The sequence below is a fragment of the Equus caballus genome, chromosome 25, assembly GCF_041296265.1.
Source record: "Equus caballus isolate H_3958 breed thoroughbred chromosome 25, TB-T2T, whole genome shotgun sequence".
NCBI lineage: Eukaryota > Metazoa > Chordata > Mammalia > Perissodactyla > Equidae > Equus > Equus caballus.
Window position 1 is genome coordinate 1075253 of NC_091708.1, and position 17617 is coordinate 1092869.

Genomic DNA, 17617 nt, shown 5'->3' on the forward strand with positions numbered 1-17617 from the left:
TTCTTTGCAGGCCTGATCTGGCTGAAGTAGGACTTCTGCTCTGGGTGTGCTACTTTGCCCTACAGCTGAAAGGCACAACGTGCAGGCTTCTTTCCAAAGGGCGAGTTGGGCCCCACAGCATCTTGCTTCCAGCTCTTTGGGAAGCTAAGAAACAACTCGCTCTGCACAGTGCTCTTACAGCCTACCGGGAACATGTCTTCCAAAGGCCTGTGAAAGGCAGTTTCTTTGCAGGCCTGATCTGGCTGAAGTAGCACTTCTGCTCTGGGTGTGCTACTTTGCCCTAGAGCTGAAAGGCACAACGTGCAGGCTTCTTTCCAAAGGGCTAGTTGGGCCCCACAGCATCTTGCTTCCAGCTCTTTGGGAAGCTAAGAAACAACTCGCTCTGCACAGTGATCTTACAGCCTACGGGGAACATCACTTCCAAAGGCCTGTGAAACGCAGTTTCTTTGCAGGCCTGATCTGGCTGAAGTAGGACTTCTGCTCTGGGTGTGCTACTTTGCCCTAGAGCTGAAAGGCACAACGTGCAGGCTTCTTTCCAAAGGGAGAGTTGGGCCCCACAGCATCTTGCTTCCAGCTCTTTGGGAAGCTAAGAAACAACTCGCTCTGCACAGTGCTCTTACAGCCTATGGGGAACATCTCTTCCAAAGGCCTGTGAAACGCAGTTTCTTTGCAGGCCTGATCTGGCTGAAGTAGGACTTCTGCTCTCTGTGTGCTACTTTGCCCTAGAGCTGAAAGGCACAACGTGCAGGCTTCTTTCCAAAGGGCGAGTTGGGCCCCACAGCATCTTGCTTCCAGCTCTTTGGGAAGCTAAGAAACAACTCGCTCTGCACAGCGCTCTTACAGCCTACCGGGAACATGTCTTCCAAAGTCCTGTGAAACGCAGTTTCTTTTCAGGCCTGATCTGGCTGAAGTAGCACTTCTGCTCTGGGTGTGGTACTTTGCCCTAGAGCTGAAAGGCACAACGTGCAGGCTTCTTTCCAAAGGGCGAGTTGGGCCCCACAGCATCTTGCTTCCAGCTCTTTGGGAAGCTAAGAAACAACTCGCTCTGCACAGTGCTCTTACAGCCTACCGGGAACATCTCTTCCAAAGGCCTGTGAAACGCAGTTTCTTTGCAGGCCTGATCTGGCTGAAGTAGCACTTCTGCTCTGGGTGTGCTACTTTGCCCTAGAGCTGAAAGGCACAACGTGCAGGCTTCTTTCCAAAGGGCGAGTTGGGCCCCACAGCATCTTGCTTCCAGCTCTTTGGGAAGCTAAGAAACAACTCGCTCTGCACAGTGCTCTTACAGCCTACCGGGAACATCTCTTCCAACGGCCTGTGAAACGCAGTTTCTTTGCAGGCCTGATCTGGCTGAAGTAGGACTTTTGCTCTGGGTGTGCTACTTTGCCCTAGAGCTGAAAGGCACAACGTGCAGGCTTCTTTCCAAAGGGCGAGTTGGGCCCCACAGCATCTTGCTTCCAGCTCTTTGGGAAGCTAAGAAACAACTCGCTCTGAACAGTGCTCTTACAGCCTAGTGGGAACATCTCTTCCAAAGGCCTGTGAAACGCAGTTTCTTTGCAGGCCTGATCTGGCTGAAGTAGCACTTCTGCTCTGGGTGTGCTACTTTGCCCTAGAGCTGAAAGGCACAACGTGCAGCCTTCTTTCCAAAGGGCGAGTTGGGCCCCACAGCATCTTGCTTCCAGCTCTTTGGGAAGCTAAGAAACAACTCGCTCTGCACAGTGCTCTTACAGCCTACGGGGAACATCACTTCCAAAGGCCTGTGAAACGCAGTTTCTTTGCAGGCCTGATCTGGCTGAAGTAGGACTTCTGCTCTGGGTGTGCTACTTTGCCCTAGAGCTGAAAGGCACAACGTGCAGGCTTCTTTCCAAAGGGCGAGTTGGGCCCCACAGCATCTTGCTTCCAGCTCTTTGGGAAGCTAAGAAACAACTCGCTCTGCACAGTGCTCTTACAGCCTAGTGGGAACATCTCTTCCAAAGGCCTGTGAAACGCAGTTTCTTTGCAGGCCTGATCTGGCTGAAGTAGGACTTCTGCTCTGGGTGTGCTACTTTGCCCTACAGCTGAAAGGCACAACGTGCAGGCTTCTTTCCAAAGGGCGAGTTGGGCCCCACAGCATCTTGCTTCCAGCTCTTTGGGAAGCTAAGAAACAACTCGCTCTGCACAGTGCTCTTACAGCCTAGTGGGAACATCTCTTCCAACGGCCTGTGAAACGCAGTTTCTTTGCAGGCCTGATCTGGCTGAAGTAGGACTTTTGCTCTGGGTGTGCTACTTTGCCCTAGAGCTGAAAGGCACAACGTGCAGGCTTCTTTCCAAAGGGCGAGTTGGGCCCCACAGCATCTTGCTTCCAGCTCTTTGGGAAGCTAAGAAACAACTCGCTCTGAACAGTGCTCTTACAGCCTAGTGGGAACATCTCTTCCAAAGGCCTGTGAAACGCAGTTTCTTTGCAGGCCTGATCTGGCTGAAGTAGCACTTCTGCTCTGGGTGTGCTACTTTGCCCTAGAGCTGAAAGGCACAACGTGCAGCCTTCTTTCCAAAGGGCGAGTTGGGCCCCACAGCATCTTGCTTCCAGCTCTTTGGGAAGCTAAGAAACAACTCGCTCTGCACAGTGCTCTTACAGCCTACGGGGAACATCACTTCCAAAGGCCTGTGAAACGCAGTTTCTTTGCAGGCCTGATCTGGCTGAAGTAGGACTTCTGCTCTGGGTGTGCTACTTTGCCCTAGAGCTGAAAGGCACAACGTGCAGGCTTCTTTCCAAAGGGCTAGTTGGGCCCCACAGCATCTTGCTTCCAGCTCTTTGGGAAGCTAAGAAACAACTCGCTCTGCACAGTGATCTTACAGCCTACGGGGAACATCACTTCCAAAGGCCTGTGAAACGCAGTTTCTTTGCAGGCCTGATCTGGCTGAAGTAGGACTTCTGCTCTGGGTGTGCTACTTTGCCCTAGAGCTGAAAGGCACAACGTGCAGGCTTCTTTCCAAAGGGAGAGTTGGGCCCCACAGCATCTTGCTTCCAGCTCTTTGGGAAGCTAAGAAACAACTCGCTCTGCACAGTGCTCTTACAGCCTATGGGGAACATCTCTTCCAAAGGCCTGTGAAACGCAGTTTCTTTTCAGGCCTGATCTGGCTGAAGTAGGACTTCTGCTCTCTGTGTGCTACTTTGCCCTAGAGCTGAAAGGCACAACGTGCAGGCTTCTTTCCAAAGGGCGAGTTGGGCCCCACAGCATCTTGCTTCCAGCTCTTTGGGAAGCTAAGAAACAACTCGCTCTGCACAGCGCTCTTACAGCCTACCGGGAACATGTCTTCCAAAGTCCTGTGAAACGCAGTTTCTTTTCAGGCCTGATCTGGCTGAAGTAGCACTTCTGCTCTGGGTGTGCTACTTTGCCCTAGAGCTGAAAGGCACAACGTGCAGGCTTCTTTCCAAAGGGCGAGTTGGGCCCCACAGCATCTTGCTTCCAGCTCTTTGGGAAGCTAAGAAACAACTCGCTCTGCACAGTGCTCTTACAGCCTACCGGGAACATCTCTTCCAAAGGCCTGTGAAACGCAGTTTCTTTGCAGGCCTGATCTGGCTGAAGTAGCACTTCTGCTCTGGGTGTGCTACTTTGCCCTAGAGCTGAAAGGCACAACGTGCAGGCTTCTTTCCAAAGGGCGAGTTGGGCCCCACAGCATCTTGCTTCCAGCTCTTTGGGAAGCTAAGAAACAACTCGCTCTGCACAGTGCTCTTACAGCCTACCGGGAGCATGTCTTCCAAAGGCCTGTGAAACGCAGTTTCTTTGCAGGTCTGATCTGGCTGAAGTAGGACTTCTGCTCTGGGTGTGCTACTTTGCCCTAGAGCTGAAAGGCACAACGTGCAGGCTTCTTTCCAAAGGGCGAGTTGGGCCCCACAGCATCTTGCTTCCAGCTCTTTGGGAAGCTAAGAAACAACTCGCTCTGCACAGTGCTCTTACAGCCTAGTGGGAACATCTCTTCCAACGGCCTGTGAAACGCAGTTTCTTTGCAGGCCTGATCTGGCTGAAGTAGGACTTTTGCTCTGGGTGTGCTACTTTGCCCTAGAGCTGAAAGGCACAACGTGCAGGCTTCTTTCCAAAGGGCGAGTTGGGCCCCACAGCATCTTGCTTCCAGCTCTTTGGGAAGCTAAGAAACAACTCGCTCTGAACAGTGCTCTTACAGCCTAGTGGGAACATCTCTTCCAAAGGCCTGTGAAACGCAGTTTCTTTGCAGGCCTGATCTGGCTGAAGTAGCACTTCTGCTCTGGGTGTGCTACTTTGCCCTAGAGCTGAAAGGCACAACGTGCAGGCTTCTTTCCAAAGGGCGAGTTGGGCCCCACAGCATCTTGCTTCCAGCTCTTTGGGAAGCTAAGAAACAACTCGCTCTGCACAGTGCTCTTACAGCCTAGTGGGAACATCTCTTCCAAAGGCCTGTGAAACGCAGTTTCTTTGCAGGCCTGATCTGGCTGAAGTAGCACTTCTGCTCTGGGTGTGCTACTTTGCCCTAGAGCTGAAAGGCACAACGTGCAGGCTTCTTTCCAAAGGGCGAGTTGGGCCCCACAGCATCTTGCTTCCAGCTCTTTGGGAAGCTAAGAAACAACTCGCTCTGCACAGTGCTCTTACAGCCTACGGGGAACATCACTTCCAAAGGCCTGTGAAACGCAGTTTCTTTGCAGGCCTGATCTGGCTGAAGTAGGACTTCTGCTCTGGGTGTGCTACTTTGCCCTAGAGCTGAAAGGCACAACGTGCAGGCTTCTTTCCAAAGGGCGAGTTGGGCCCCACAGCATCTTGCTTCCAGCTCTTTGGGAAGCTAAGAAACAACTCGCTCTGCACAGTGCTCTTACAGCCTAGTGGGAACATCTCTTCCAAAGGCCTGTGAAACGCAGTTTCTTTGCAGGCCTGATCTGGCTGAAGTAGGACTTCTGCTCTGGGTGTGCTACTTTGCCCTACAGCTGAAAGGCACAACGTGCAGGCTTCTTTCCAAAGGGCGAGTTGGGCCCCACAGCATCTTGCTTCCAGCTCTTTGGGAAGCTAAGAAACAACTCGCTCTGCACAGTGCTCTTACAGCCTACCGGGAACATGTCTTCCAAAGGCCTGTGAAAGGGAGTTTCTTTGCAGGCCTGATCTGGCTGAAGTAGCACTTCTGCTCTGGGTGTGCTACTTTGCCCTAGAGCTGAAAGGCACAACGTGCAGGCTTCTTTCCAAAGGGCTAGTTGGGCCCCACAGCATCTTGCTTCCAGCTCTTTGGGAAGCTAAGAAACAACTCGCTCTGCACAGTGATCTTACAGCCTACGGGGAACATCACTTCCAAAGGCCTGTGAAACGCAGTTTCTTTGCAGGCCTGATCTGGCTGAAGTAGGACTTCTGCTCTGGGTGTGCTACTTTGCCCTAGAGCTGAAAGGCACAACGTGCAGGCTTCTTTCCAAAGGGCGAGTTGGGCCCCACAGCATCTTGCTTCCAGCTCTTTGGGAAGCTAAGAAACAACTCGCTCTGCACAGTGCTCTTACAGCCTATGGGGAACATCTCTTCCAAAGGCCTGTGAAACGCAGTTTCTTTGCAGGCCTGATCTGGCTGAAGTAGGACTTCTGCTCTCTGTGTGCTACTTTGCCCTAGAGCTGAAAGGCACAACGTGCAGGCTTCTTTCCAAAGGGCGAGTTGGGCCCCACAGCATCTTGCTTCCAGCTCTTTGGGAAGCTAAGAAACAACTCGCTCTGCACAGCGCTCTTACAGCCTACCGGGAACATGTCTTCCAAAGTCCTGTGAAACGCAGTTTCTTTTCAGGCCTGATCTGGCTGAAGTAGCACTTCTGCTCTGGGTGTGGTACTTTGCCCTAGAGCTGAAAGGCACAACGTGCAGGCTTCTTTCCAAAGGGCGAGTTGGGCCCCACAGCATCTTGCTTCCAGCTCTTTGGGAAGCTAAGAAACAACTCGCTCTGCACAGTGCTCTTACAGCCTACCGGGAACATCTCTTCCAAAGGCCTGTGAAACGCAGTTTCTTTGCAGGCCTGATCTGGCTGAAGTAGCACTTCTGCTCTGGGTGTGCTACTTTGCCCTAGAGCTGAAAGGCACAACGTGCAGGCTTCTTTCCAAAGGGCGAGTTGGGCCCCACAGCATCTTGCTTCCAGCTCTTTGGGAAGCTAAGAAACAACTCGCTCTGCACAGTGCTCTTACAGCCTACCGGAAACATCTCTTCCAACGGTCTGTGAAACGCAGTTTCTTTGCAGGCCTGATCTGGCTGAAGTAGGACTTTTGCTCTGGGTGTGCTACTTTGCCCTAGAGCTGAAAGGCACAACGTGCAGGCTTCTTTCCAAAGGGCGAGTTGGGCCCCACAGCATCTTGCTTCCAGCTCTTTGGGAAGCTAAGAAACAACTCGCTCTGAACAGTGCTCTTACAGCCTAGTGGGAACATCTCTTCCAAAGGCCTGTGAAACGCAGTTTCTTTGCAGGCCTGATCTGGCTGAAGTAGCACTTCTGCTCTGGGTGTGCTACTTTGCCCTAGAGCTGAAAGGCACAACGTGCAGCCTTCTTTCCAAAGGGCGAGTTGGGCCCCACAGCATCTTGCTTCCAGCTCTTTGGGAAGCTAAGAAACAACTCGCTCTGCACAGTGCTCTTACAGCCTACGGGGAACATCACTTCCAAAGGCCTGTGAAACGCAGTTTCTTTGCAGGCCTGATCTGGCTGAAGTAGGACTTCTGCTCTGGGTGTGCTACTTTGCCCTAGAGCTGAAAGGCACAACGTGCAGGCTTCTTTCCAAAGGGCGAGTTGGGCCCCACAGCATCTTGCTTCCAGCTCTTTGGGAAGCTAAGAAACAACTCGCTCTGCACAGTGCTCTTACAGCCTAGTGGGAACATCTCTTCCAAAGGCCTGTGAAACGCAGTTTCTTTGCAGGCCTGATCTGGCTGAAGTAGGACTTCTGCTCTGGGTGTGCTACTTTGCCCTACAGCTGAAAGGCACAACGTGCAGGCTTCTTTCCAAAGGGCGAGTTGGGCCCCACAGCATCTTGCTTCCAGCTCTTTGGGAAGCTAAGAAACAACTCGCTCTGCACAGTGCTCTTACAGCCTACGGGGAACATCACTTCCAAAGGCCTGTGAAACGCAGTTTCTTTGCAGGCCTGATCTGGCTGAAGTAGGACTTCTGCTCTGGGTGTGCTACTTTGCCCTAGAGCTGAAAGGCACAACGTGCAGGCTTCTTTCCAAAGGGCGAGTTGGGCCCCACAGCATCTTGCTTCCAGCTCTTTGGGAAGCTAAGAAACAACTCGCTCTGCACAGTGCTCTTACAGCCTAGTGGGAACATCTCTTCCAAAGGCCTGTGAAACGCAGTTTCTTTGCAGGCCTGATCTGGCTGAAGTAGGACTTCTGCTCTGGGTGTGCTACTTTGCCCTAGAGCTGAAAGGCACAACGTGCAGGCTTCTTTCCAAAGGGCGAGTTGGGCCCCACAGCATCTTGCTTCCAGCTCTTTGGGAAGCTAAGAAACAACTCGCTCTGCACAGTGCTCTTACAGCCTATGGGGAACATCACTTCCAAAGGCCTGTGAAACGCAGTTTCTTTGCAGGCCTGATCTGGCTGAAGTAGGACTTCTGCTCTGGGTGTGCTACTTTGCCCTAGAGCTGAAAGGCACAACGTGCAGGCTTCTTTCCAAAGGGCGAGTTGGGCCCCACAGGATGTTGCTTCCAGCCCTTTGGGAAGCTAAGAAACAACTCGCTCTGCACAGTGCTCTTACAGCCTAGTGGGAACATCTCTTCCAAAGGCCTGTGAAACGCAGTTTCTTTGCAGGCCTGATCTGGCTGAAGTAGCACTTCTGCTCTGGGTGTGCTACTTTGCCCTAGAGCTGAAAGGCACAACGTGCAGCCTTCTTTCCAAAGGGCGAGTTGGGCCCCACAGCATCTTGCTTCCAGCTCTTTGGGAAGCTAAGAAACAACTCGCTCTGCACAGTGCTCTTACAGCCTACGGGGAACATCACTTCCAAAGGCCTGTGAAACGCAGTTTCTTTGCAGGCCTGATCTGGCTGAAGTAGGACTTCTGCTCTGGGTGTGCTACTTTGCCCTAGAGCTGAAAGGCACAACGTGCAGGCTTCTTTCCAAAGGGCGAGTTGGGCCCCACAGCATCTTGCTTCCAGCTCTTTGGGAAGCTAAGAAACAACTCGCTCTGCACAGCGCTCTTACAGCCTACCGGGAACATGTCTTCCAAAGTCCTGTGAAACGCAGTTTCTTTTCAGGCCTGATCTGGCTGAAGTAGCACTTCTGCTCTGGGTGTGCTACTTTGCCCTAGAGCTGAAAGGCACAACGTGCAGGCTTCTTTCCAAAGGGCGAGTTGGGCCCCACAGCATCTTGCTTCCAGCTCTTTGGGAAGCTAAGAAACAACTCGCTCTGCACAGTGCTCTTACAGCCTACCGGGAACATCTCTTCCAAAGGCCTGTGAAACGCAGTTTCTTTGCAGGCCTGATCTGGCTGAAGTAGCACTTCTGCTCTGGGTGTGCTACTTTGCCCTAGAGCTGAAAGGCACAACGTGCAGGCTTCTTTCCAAAGGGCGAGTTGGGCCCCACAGCATCTTGCTTCCAGCTCTTTGGGAAGCTAAGAAACCACTCGCTCTGCACAGTGCTCTTACAGCCTACCGGGAACATGTCTTCCAAAGGCCTGTGAAACGCAGTTTCTTTGCAGGTCTGATCTGGCTGAAGTAGGACTTCTGCTCTGGGTGTGCTACTTTGCCCTAGAGCTGAAAGGCACAACGTGCAGGCTTCTTTCCAAAGGGCGAGTTGGGCCCCACAGCATCTTGCTTCCAGCTCTTTGGGAAGCTAAGAAACAACTCGCTCTGCACAGTGCTCTTACAGCCTAGTGGGAACATCTCTTCCAACGGCCTGTGAAACGCAGTTTCTTTGCAGGCCTGATCTGGCTGAAGTAGGACTTTTGCTCTGGGTGTGCTACTTTGCCCTAGAGCTGAAAGGCACAACGTGCAGGCTTCTTTCCAAAGGGCGAGTTGGGCCCCACAGCATCTTGCTTCCAGCTCTTTGGGAAGCTAAGAAACAACTCGCTCTGAACAGTGCTCTTACAGCCTAGTGGGAACATCTCTTCCAAAGGCCTGTGAAACGCAGTTTCTTTGCAGGCCTGATCTGGCTGAAGTAGCACTTCTGCTCTGGGTGTGCTACTTTGCCCTAGAGCTGAAAGGCACAACGTGCAGCCTTCTTTCCAAAGGGCGAGTTGGGCCCCACAGCATCTTGCTTCCAGCTCTTTGGGAAGCTAAGAAACAACTCGCTCTGCACAGTGCTCTTACAGCCTACGGGGAACATCACTTCCAAAGGCCTGTGAAACGCAGTTTCTTTGCAGGCCTGATCTGGCTGAAGTAGGACTTCTGCTCTGGGTGTGCTACTTTGCCCTAGAGCTGAAAGGCACAACGTGCAGGCTTCTTTCCAAAGGGCTAGTTGGGCCCCACAGCATCTTGCTTCCAGCTCTTTGGGAAGCTAAGAAACAACTCGCTCTGCACAGTGATCTTACAGCCTACGGGGAACATCACTTCCAAAGGCCTGTGAAACGCAGTTTCTTTGCAGGCCTGATCTGGCTGAAGTAGGACTTCTGCTCTGGGTGTGCTACTTTGCCCTAGAGCTGAAAGGCACAACGTGCAGGCTTCTTTCCAAAGGGCGAGTTGGGCCCCACAGCATCTTGCTTCCAGCTCTTTGGGAAGCTAAGAAACAACTCGCTCTGCACAGTGCTCTTACAGCCTACCGGGAGCATGTCTTCCAAAGGCCTGTGAAACGCAGTTTCTTTGCAGGTCTGATCTGGCTGAAGTAGGACTTCTGCTCTGGGTGTGCTACTTTGCCCTAGAGCTGAAAGGCACAACGTGCAGGCTTCTTTCCAAAGGGCGAGTTGGGCCCCACAGCATCTTGCTTCCAGCTCTTTGGGAAGCTAAGAAACAACTCGCTCTGCACAGTGCTCTTACAGCCTAGTGGGAACATCTCTTCCAACGGCCTGTGAAACGCAGTTTCTTTGCAGGCCTGATCTGGCTGAAGTAGGACTTTTGCTCTGGGTGTGCTACTTTGCCCTAGAGCTGAAAGGCACAACGTGCAGGCTTCTTTCCAAAGGGCGAGTTGGGCCCCACAGCATCTTGCTTCCAGCTCTTTGGGAAGCTAAGAAACAACTCGCTCTGAACAGTGCTCTTACAGCCTAGTGGGAACATCTCTTCCAAAGGCCTGTGAAACGCAGTTTCTTTGCAGGCCTGATCTGGCTGAAGTAGCACTTCTGCTCTGGGTGTGCTACTTTGCCCTAGAGCTGAAAGGCACAACGTGCAGGCTTCTTTCCAAAGGGCGAGTTGGGCCCCACAGCATCTTGCTTCCAGCTCTTTGGGAAGCTAAGAAACAACTCGCTCTGCACAGTGCTCTTACAGCCTAGTGGGAACATCTCTTCCAAAGGCCTGTGAAACGCAGTTTCTTTGCAGGCCTGATCTGGCTGAAGTAGCACTTCTGCTCTGGGTGTGCTACTTTGCCCTAGAGCTGAAAGGCACAACGTGCAGGCTTCTTTCCAAAGGGCGAGTTGGGCCCCACAGCATCTTGCTTCCAGCTCTTTGGGAAGCTAAGAAACAACTCGCTCTGCACAGTGCTCTTACAGCCTACGGGGAACATCACTTCCAAAGGCCTGTGAAACGCAGTTTCTTTGCAGGCCTGATCTGGCTGAAGTAGGACTTCTGCTCTGGGTGTGCTACTTTGCCCTAGAGCTGAAAGGCACAACGTGCAGGCTTCTTTCCAAAGGGCGAGTTGGGCCCCACAGCATCTTGCTTCCAGCTCTTTGGGAAGCTAAGAAACAACTCGCTCTGCACAGTGCTCTTACAGCCTAGTGGGAACATCTCTTCCAAAGGCCTGTGAAACGCAGTTTCTTTGCAGGCCTGATCTGGCTGAAGTAGGACTTCTGCTCTGGGTGTGCTACTTTGCCCTACAGCTGAAAGGCACAACGTGCAGGCTTCTTTCCAAAGGGCGAGTTGGGCCCCACAGCATCTTGCTTCCAGCTCTTTGGGAAGCTAAGAAACAACTCGCTCTGCACAGTGCTCTTACAGCCTACCGGGAACATGTCTTCCAAAGGCCTGTGAAAGGCAGTTTCTTTGCAGGTCTGATCTGGCTGAAGTAGGACTTCTGCTCTGGGTGTGCTACTTTGCCCTAGAGCTGAAAGGCACAACGTGCAGGCTTCTTTCCAAAGGGCGAGTTGGGCCCCACAGCATCTTGCTTCCAGCTCTTTGGGAAGCTAAGAAACAACTCGCTCTGCACAGTGCTCTTACAGCCTAGTGGGAACATCTCTTCCAACGGCCTGTGAAACGCAGTTTCTTTGCAGGCCTGATCTGGCTGAAGTAGGACTTTTGCTCTGGGTGTGCTACTTTGCCCTAGAGCTGAAAGGCACAACGTGCAGGCTTCTTTCCAAAGGGCGAGTTGGGCCCCACAGCATCTTGCTTCCAGCTCTTTGGGAAGCTAAGAAACAACTCGCTCTGCACAGTGCTCTTACAGCCTAGTGGGAACATCTCTTCCAAAGGCCTGTGAAACGCAGTTTCTTTGCAGGCCTGATCTGGCTGAAGTAGGACTTCTGCTCTGGGTGTGCTACTTTGCCCTAGAGCTGAAAGGCACAACGTGCAGGCTTCTTTCCAAAGGGCGAGTTGGGCCCCACAGCATCTTGCTTCCAGCTCTTTGGGAAGCTAAGAAACAACTCGCTCTGCACAGTGCTCTTACAGCCTAGTGGGAACATCTCTTCCAAAGGCCTGTGAAACGCAGTTTCTTTGCAGGCCTGATCTGGCTGAAGTAGCACTTCTGCTCTGGGTGTGCTACTTTGCCCTAGAGCTGAAAGGCACAACGTGCAGGCTTCTTTCCAAAGGGCGAGTTGGGCCCCACAGCATCTTGCTTCCAGCTCTTTGGGAAGCTAAGAAACAACTCGCTCTGCACAGTGCTCTTACAGCCTACGGGGAACATCACTTCCAAAGGCCTGTGAAACGCAGTTTCTTTGCAGGCCTGATCTGGCTGAAGTAGGACTTCTGCTCTGGGTGTGCTACTTTGCCCTAGAGCTGAAAGGCACAACGTGCAGGCTTCTTTCCAAAGGGCGAGTTGGGCCCCACAGCATCTTGCTTCCAGCTCTTTGGGAAGCTAAGAAACAACTCGCTCTGCACAGTGCTCTTACAGCCTAGTGGGAACATCTCTTCCAAAGGCCTGTGAAACGCAGTTTCTTTGCAGGCCTGATCTGGCTGAAGTAGGACTTCTGCTCTGGGTGTGCTACTTTGCCCTAGAGCTGAAAGGCACAACGTGCAGGCTTCTTTCCAAAGGGCGAGTTGGGCCCCACAGCATCTTGCTTCCAGCTCTTTGGGAAGCTAAGAAACAACTCGCTCTGCACAGTGCTCTTACAGCCTACGGGGAACATCACTTCCAAAGGCCTGTGAAACGCAGTTTCTTTGCAGGCCTGATCTGGCTGAAGTAGGACTTCTGCTCTGGGTGTGCTACTTTGCCCTAGAGCTGAAAGGCACAACGTGCAGGCTTCTTTCCAAAGGGCGAGTTGGGCCCCACAGCATCTTGCTTCCAGCTCTTTGGGAAGCTAAGAAACAACTCGCTCTGCACAGCGCTCTTACAGCCTACCGGGAACATGTCTTCCAAAGTCCTGTGAAACGCAGTTTCTTTTCAGGCCTGATCTGGCTGAAGTAGCACTTCTGCTCTGGGTGTGCTACTTTGCCCTAGAGCTGAAAGGCACAACGTGCAGGCTTCTTTCCAAAGGGCGAGTTGGGCCCCACAGCATCTTGCTTCCAGCTCTTTGGGAAGCTAAGAAACAACTCGCTCTGCACAGTGCTCTTACAGCCTACCGGGAACATCTCTTCCAAAGGCCTGTGAAACGCAGTTTCTTTGCAGGCCTGATCTGGCTGAAGTAGCACTTCTGCTCTGGGTGTGCTACTTTGCCCTAGAGCTGAAAGGCACAACGTGCAGGCTTCTTTCCAAAGGGCGAGTTGGGCCCCACAGCATCTTGCTTCCAGCTCTTTGGGAAGCTAAGAAACCACTCGCTCTGCACAGTGCTCTTACAGCCTACCGGGAACATGTCTTCCAAAGGCCTGTGAAACGCAGTTTCTTTGCAGGTCTGATCTGGCTGAAGTAGGACTTCTGCTCTGGGTGTGCTACTTTGCCCTAGAGCTGAAAGGCACAACGTGCAGGCTTCTTTCCAAAGGGCGAGTTGGGCCCCACAGCATCTTGCTTCCAGCTCTTTGGGAAGCTAAGAAACAACTCGCTCTGCACAGTGCTCTTACAGCCTAGTGGGAACATCTCTTCCAACGGCCTGTGAAACGCAGTTTCTTTGCAGGCCTGATCTGGCTGAAGTAGGACTTTTGCTCTGGGTGTGCTACTTTGCCCTAGAGCTGAAAGGCACAACGTGCAGGCTTCTTTCCAAAGGGCGAGTTGGGCCCCACAGCATCTTGCTTCCAGCTCTTTGGGAAGCTAAGAAACAACTCGCTCTGAACAGTGCTCTTACAGCCTAGTGGGAACATCTCTTCCAAAGGCCTGTGAAACGCAGTTTCTTTGCAGGCCTGATCTGGCTGAAGTAGCACTTCTGCTCTGGGTGTGCTACTTTGCCCTAGAGCTGAAAGGCACAACGTGCAGCCTTCTTTCCAAAGGGCGAGTTGGGCCCCACAGCATCTTGCTTCCAGCTCTTTGGGAAGCTAAGAAACAACTCGCTCTGCACAGTGCTCTTACAGCCTACGGGGAACATCACTTCCAAAGGCCTGTGAAACGCAGTTTCTTTGCAGGCCTGATCTGGCTGAAGTAGGATTTCTGCTCTGGGTGTGCTACTTTGCCCTAGAGCTGAAAGGCACAACGTGCAGGCTTCTTTCCAAAGGGCGAGTTGGGCCCCACAGCATCTTGCTTCCAGCTCTTTGGGAAGCTAAGAAACAACTCGCTCTGCACAGTGATCTTACAGCCTACGGGGAACATCACTTCCAAAGGCCTGTGAAACGCAGTTTCTTTGCAGGCCTGATCTGGCTGAAGTAGGACTTCTGCTCTGGGTGTGCTACTTTGCCCTAGAGCTGAAAGGCACAACGTGCAGGCTTCTTTCCAAAGGGAGAGTTGGGCCCCACAGCATCTTGCTTCCAGCTCTTTGGGAAGCTAAGAAACAACTCGCTCTGCACAGTGCTCTTACAGCCTATGGGGAACATCTCTTCCAAAGGCCTGTGAAACGCAGTTTCTTTTCAGGCCTGATCTGGCTGAAGTAGGACTTCTGCTCTCTGTGTGCTACTTTGCCCTAGAGCTGAAAGGCACAACGTGCAGGCTTCTTTCCAAAGGGCGAGTTGGGCCCCACAGCATCTTGCTTCCAGCTCTTTGGGAAGCTAAGAAACAACTCGCTCTGCACAGCGCTCTTACAGCCTACCGGGAACATGTCTTCCAAAGTCCTGTGAAACGCAGTTTCTTTTCAGGCCTGATCTGGCTGAAGTAGCACTTCTGCTCTGGGTGTGCTACTTTGCCCTAGAGCTGAAAGGCACAACGTGCAGGCTTCTTTCCAAAGGGCGAGTTGGGCCCCACAGCATCTTGCTTCCAGCTCTTTGGGAAGCTAAGAAACAACTCGCTCTGCACAGTGCTCTTACAGCCTACCGGGAACATCTCTTCCAAAGGCCTGTGAAACGCAGTTTCTTTGCAGGCCTGATCTGGCTGAAGTAGCACTTCTGCTCTGGGTGTGCTACTTTGCCCTAGAGCTGAAAGGCACAACGTGCAGGCTTCTTTCCAAAGGGCGAGTTGGGCCCCACAGCATCTTGCTTCCAGCTCTTTGGGAAGCTAAGAAACAACTCGCTCTGCACAGTGCTCTTACAGCCTACCGGGAGCATGTCTTCCAAAGGCCTGTGAAACGCAGTTTCTTTGCAGGTCTGATCTGGCTGAAGTAGGACTTCTGCTCTGGGTGTGCTACTTTGCCCTAGAGCTGAAAGGCACAACGTGCAGGCTTCTTTCCAAAGGGCGAGTTGGGCCCCACAGCATCTTGCTTCCAGCTCTTTGGGAAGCTAAGAAACAACTCGCTCTGCACAGTGCTCTTACAGCCTAGTGGGAACATCTCTTCCAACGGCCTGTGAAACGCAGTTTCTTTGCAGGCCTGATCTGGCTGAAGTAGGACTTTTGCTCTGGGTGTGCTACTTTGCCCTAGAGCTGAAAGGCACAACGTGCAGGCTTCTTTCCAAAGGGCGAGTTGGGCCCCACAGCATCTTGCTTCCAGCTCTTTGGGAAGCTAAGAAACAACTCGCTCTGAACAGTGCTCTTACAGCCTAGTGGGAACATCTCTTCCAAAGGCCTGTGAAACGCAGTTTCTTTGCAGGCCTGATCTGGCTGAAGTAGCACTTCTGCTCTGGGTGTGCTACTTTGCCCTAGAGCTGAAAGGCACAACGTGCAGGCTTCTTTCCAAAGGGCGAGTTGGGCCCCACAGCATCTTGCTTCCAGCTCTTTGGGAAGCTAAGAAACAACTCGCTCTGCACAGTGCTCTTACAGCCTAGTGGGAACATCTCTTCCAAAGGCCTGTGAAACGCAGTTTCTTTGCAGGCCTGATCTGGCTGAAGTAGCACTTCTGCTCTGGGTGTGCTACTTTGCCCTAGAGCTGAAAGGCACAACGTGCAGGCTTCTTTCCAAAGGGCGAGTTGGGCCCCACAGCATCTTGCTTCCAGCTCTTTGGGAAGCTAAGAAACAACTCGCTCTGCACAGTGCTCTTACAGCCTACGGGGAACATCACTTCCAAAGGCCTGTGAAACGCAGTTTCTTTGCAGGCCTGATCTGGCTGAAGTAGGACTTCTGCTCTGGGTGTGCTACTTTGCCCTAGAGCTGAAAGGCACAACGTGCAGGCTTCTTTCCAAAGGGCGAGTTGGGCCCCACAGCATCTTGCTTCCAGCTCTTTGGGAAGCTAAGAAACAACTCGCTCTGCACAGTGCTCTTACAGCCTAGTGGGAACATCTCTTCCAAAGGCCTGTGAAACGCAGTTTCTTTGCAGGCCTGATCTGGCTGAAGTAGGACTTCTGCTCTGGGTGTGCTACTTTGCCCTACAGCTGAAAGGCACAACGTGCAGGCTTCTTTCCAAAGGGCGAGTTGGGCCCCACAGCATCTTGCTTCCAGCTCTTTGGGAAGCTAAGAAACAACTCGCTCTGCACAGTGCTCTTACAGCCTACCGGGAACATGTCTTCCAAAGGCCTGTGAAAGGCAGTTTCTTTGCAGGCCTGATCTGGCTGAAGTAGCACTTCTGCTCTGGGTGTGCTACTTTGCCCTAGAGCTGAAAGGCACAACGTGCAGGCTTCTTTCCAAAGGGCTAGTTGGGCCCCACAGCATCTTGCTTCCAGCTCTTTGGGAAGCTAAGAAACAACTCGCTCTGCACAGTGATCTTACAGCCTACGGGGAACATCACTTCCAAAGGCCTGTGAAACGCAGTTTCTTTGCAGGCCTGATCTGGCTGAAGTAGGACTTCTGCTCTGGGTGTGCTACTTTGCCCTAGAGCTGAAAGGCACAACGTGCAGGCTTCTTTCCAAAGGGAGAGTTGGGCCCCACAGCATCTTGCTTCCAGCTCTTTGGGAAGCTAAGAAACAACTCGCTCTGCACAGTGCTCTTACAGCCTATGGGGAACATCTCTTCCAAAGGCCTGTGAAACGCAGTTTCTTTGCAGGCCTGATCTGGCTGAAGTAGGACTTCTGCTCTCTGTGTGCTACTTTGCCCTAGAGCTGAAAGGCACAACGTGCAGGCTTCTTTCCAAAGGGCGAGTTGGGCCCCACAGCATCTTGCTTCCAGCTCTTTGGGAAGCTAAGAAACAACTCGCTCTGCACAGCGCTCTTACAGCCTACCGGGAACATGTCTTCCAAAGTCCTGTGAAACGCAGTTTCTTTTCAGGCCTGATCTGGCTGAAGTAGCACTTCTGCTCTGGGTGTGGTACTTTGCCCTAGAGCTGAAAGGCACAACGTGCAGGCTTCTTTCCAAAGGGCGAGTTGGGCCCCACAGCATCTTGCTTCCAGCTCTTTGGGAAGCTAAGAAACAACTCGCTCTGCACAGTGCTCTTACAGCCTACCGGGAACATCTCTTCCAAAGGCCTGTGAAACGCAGTTTCTTTGCAGGCCTGATCTGGCTGAAGTAGCACTTCTGCTCTGGGTGTGCTACTTTGCCCTAGAGCTGAAAGGCACAACGTGCAGGCTTCTTTCCAAAGGGCGAGTTGGGCCCCACAGCATCTTGCTTCCAGCTCTTTGGGAAGCTAAGAAACAACTCGCTCTGCACAGTGCTCTTACAGCCTACCGGGAACATCTCTTCCAACGGCCTGTGAAACGCAGTTTCTTTGCAGGCCTGATCTGGCTGAAGTAGGACTTTTGCTCTGGGTGTGCTACTTTGCCCTAGAGCTGAAAGGCACAACGTGCAGGCTTCTTTCCAAAGGGCGAGTTGGGCCCCACAGCATCTTGCTTCCAGCTCTTTGGGAAGCTAAGAAACAACTCGCTCTGAACAGTGCTCTTACAGCCTAGTGGGAACATCTCTTCCAAAGGCCTGTGAAACGCAGTTTCTTTGCAGGCCTGATCTGGCTGAAGTAGCACTTCTGCTCTGGGTGTGCTACTTTGCCCTAGAGCTGAAAGGCACAACGTGCAGCCTTCTTTCCAAAGGGCGAGTTGGGCCCCACAGCATCTTGCTTCCAGCTCTTTGGGAAGCTAAGAAACAACTC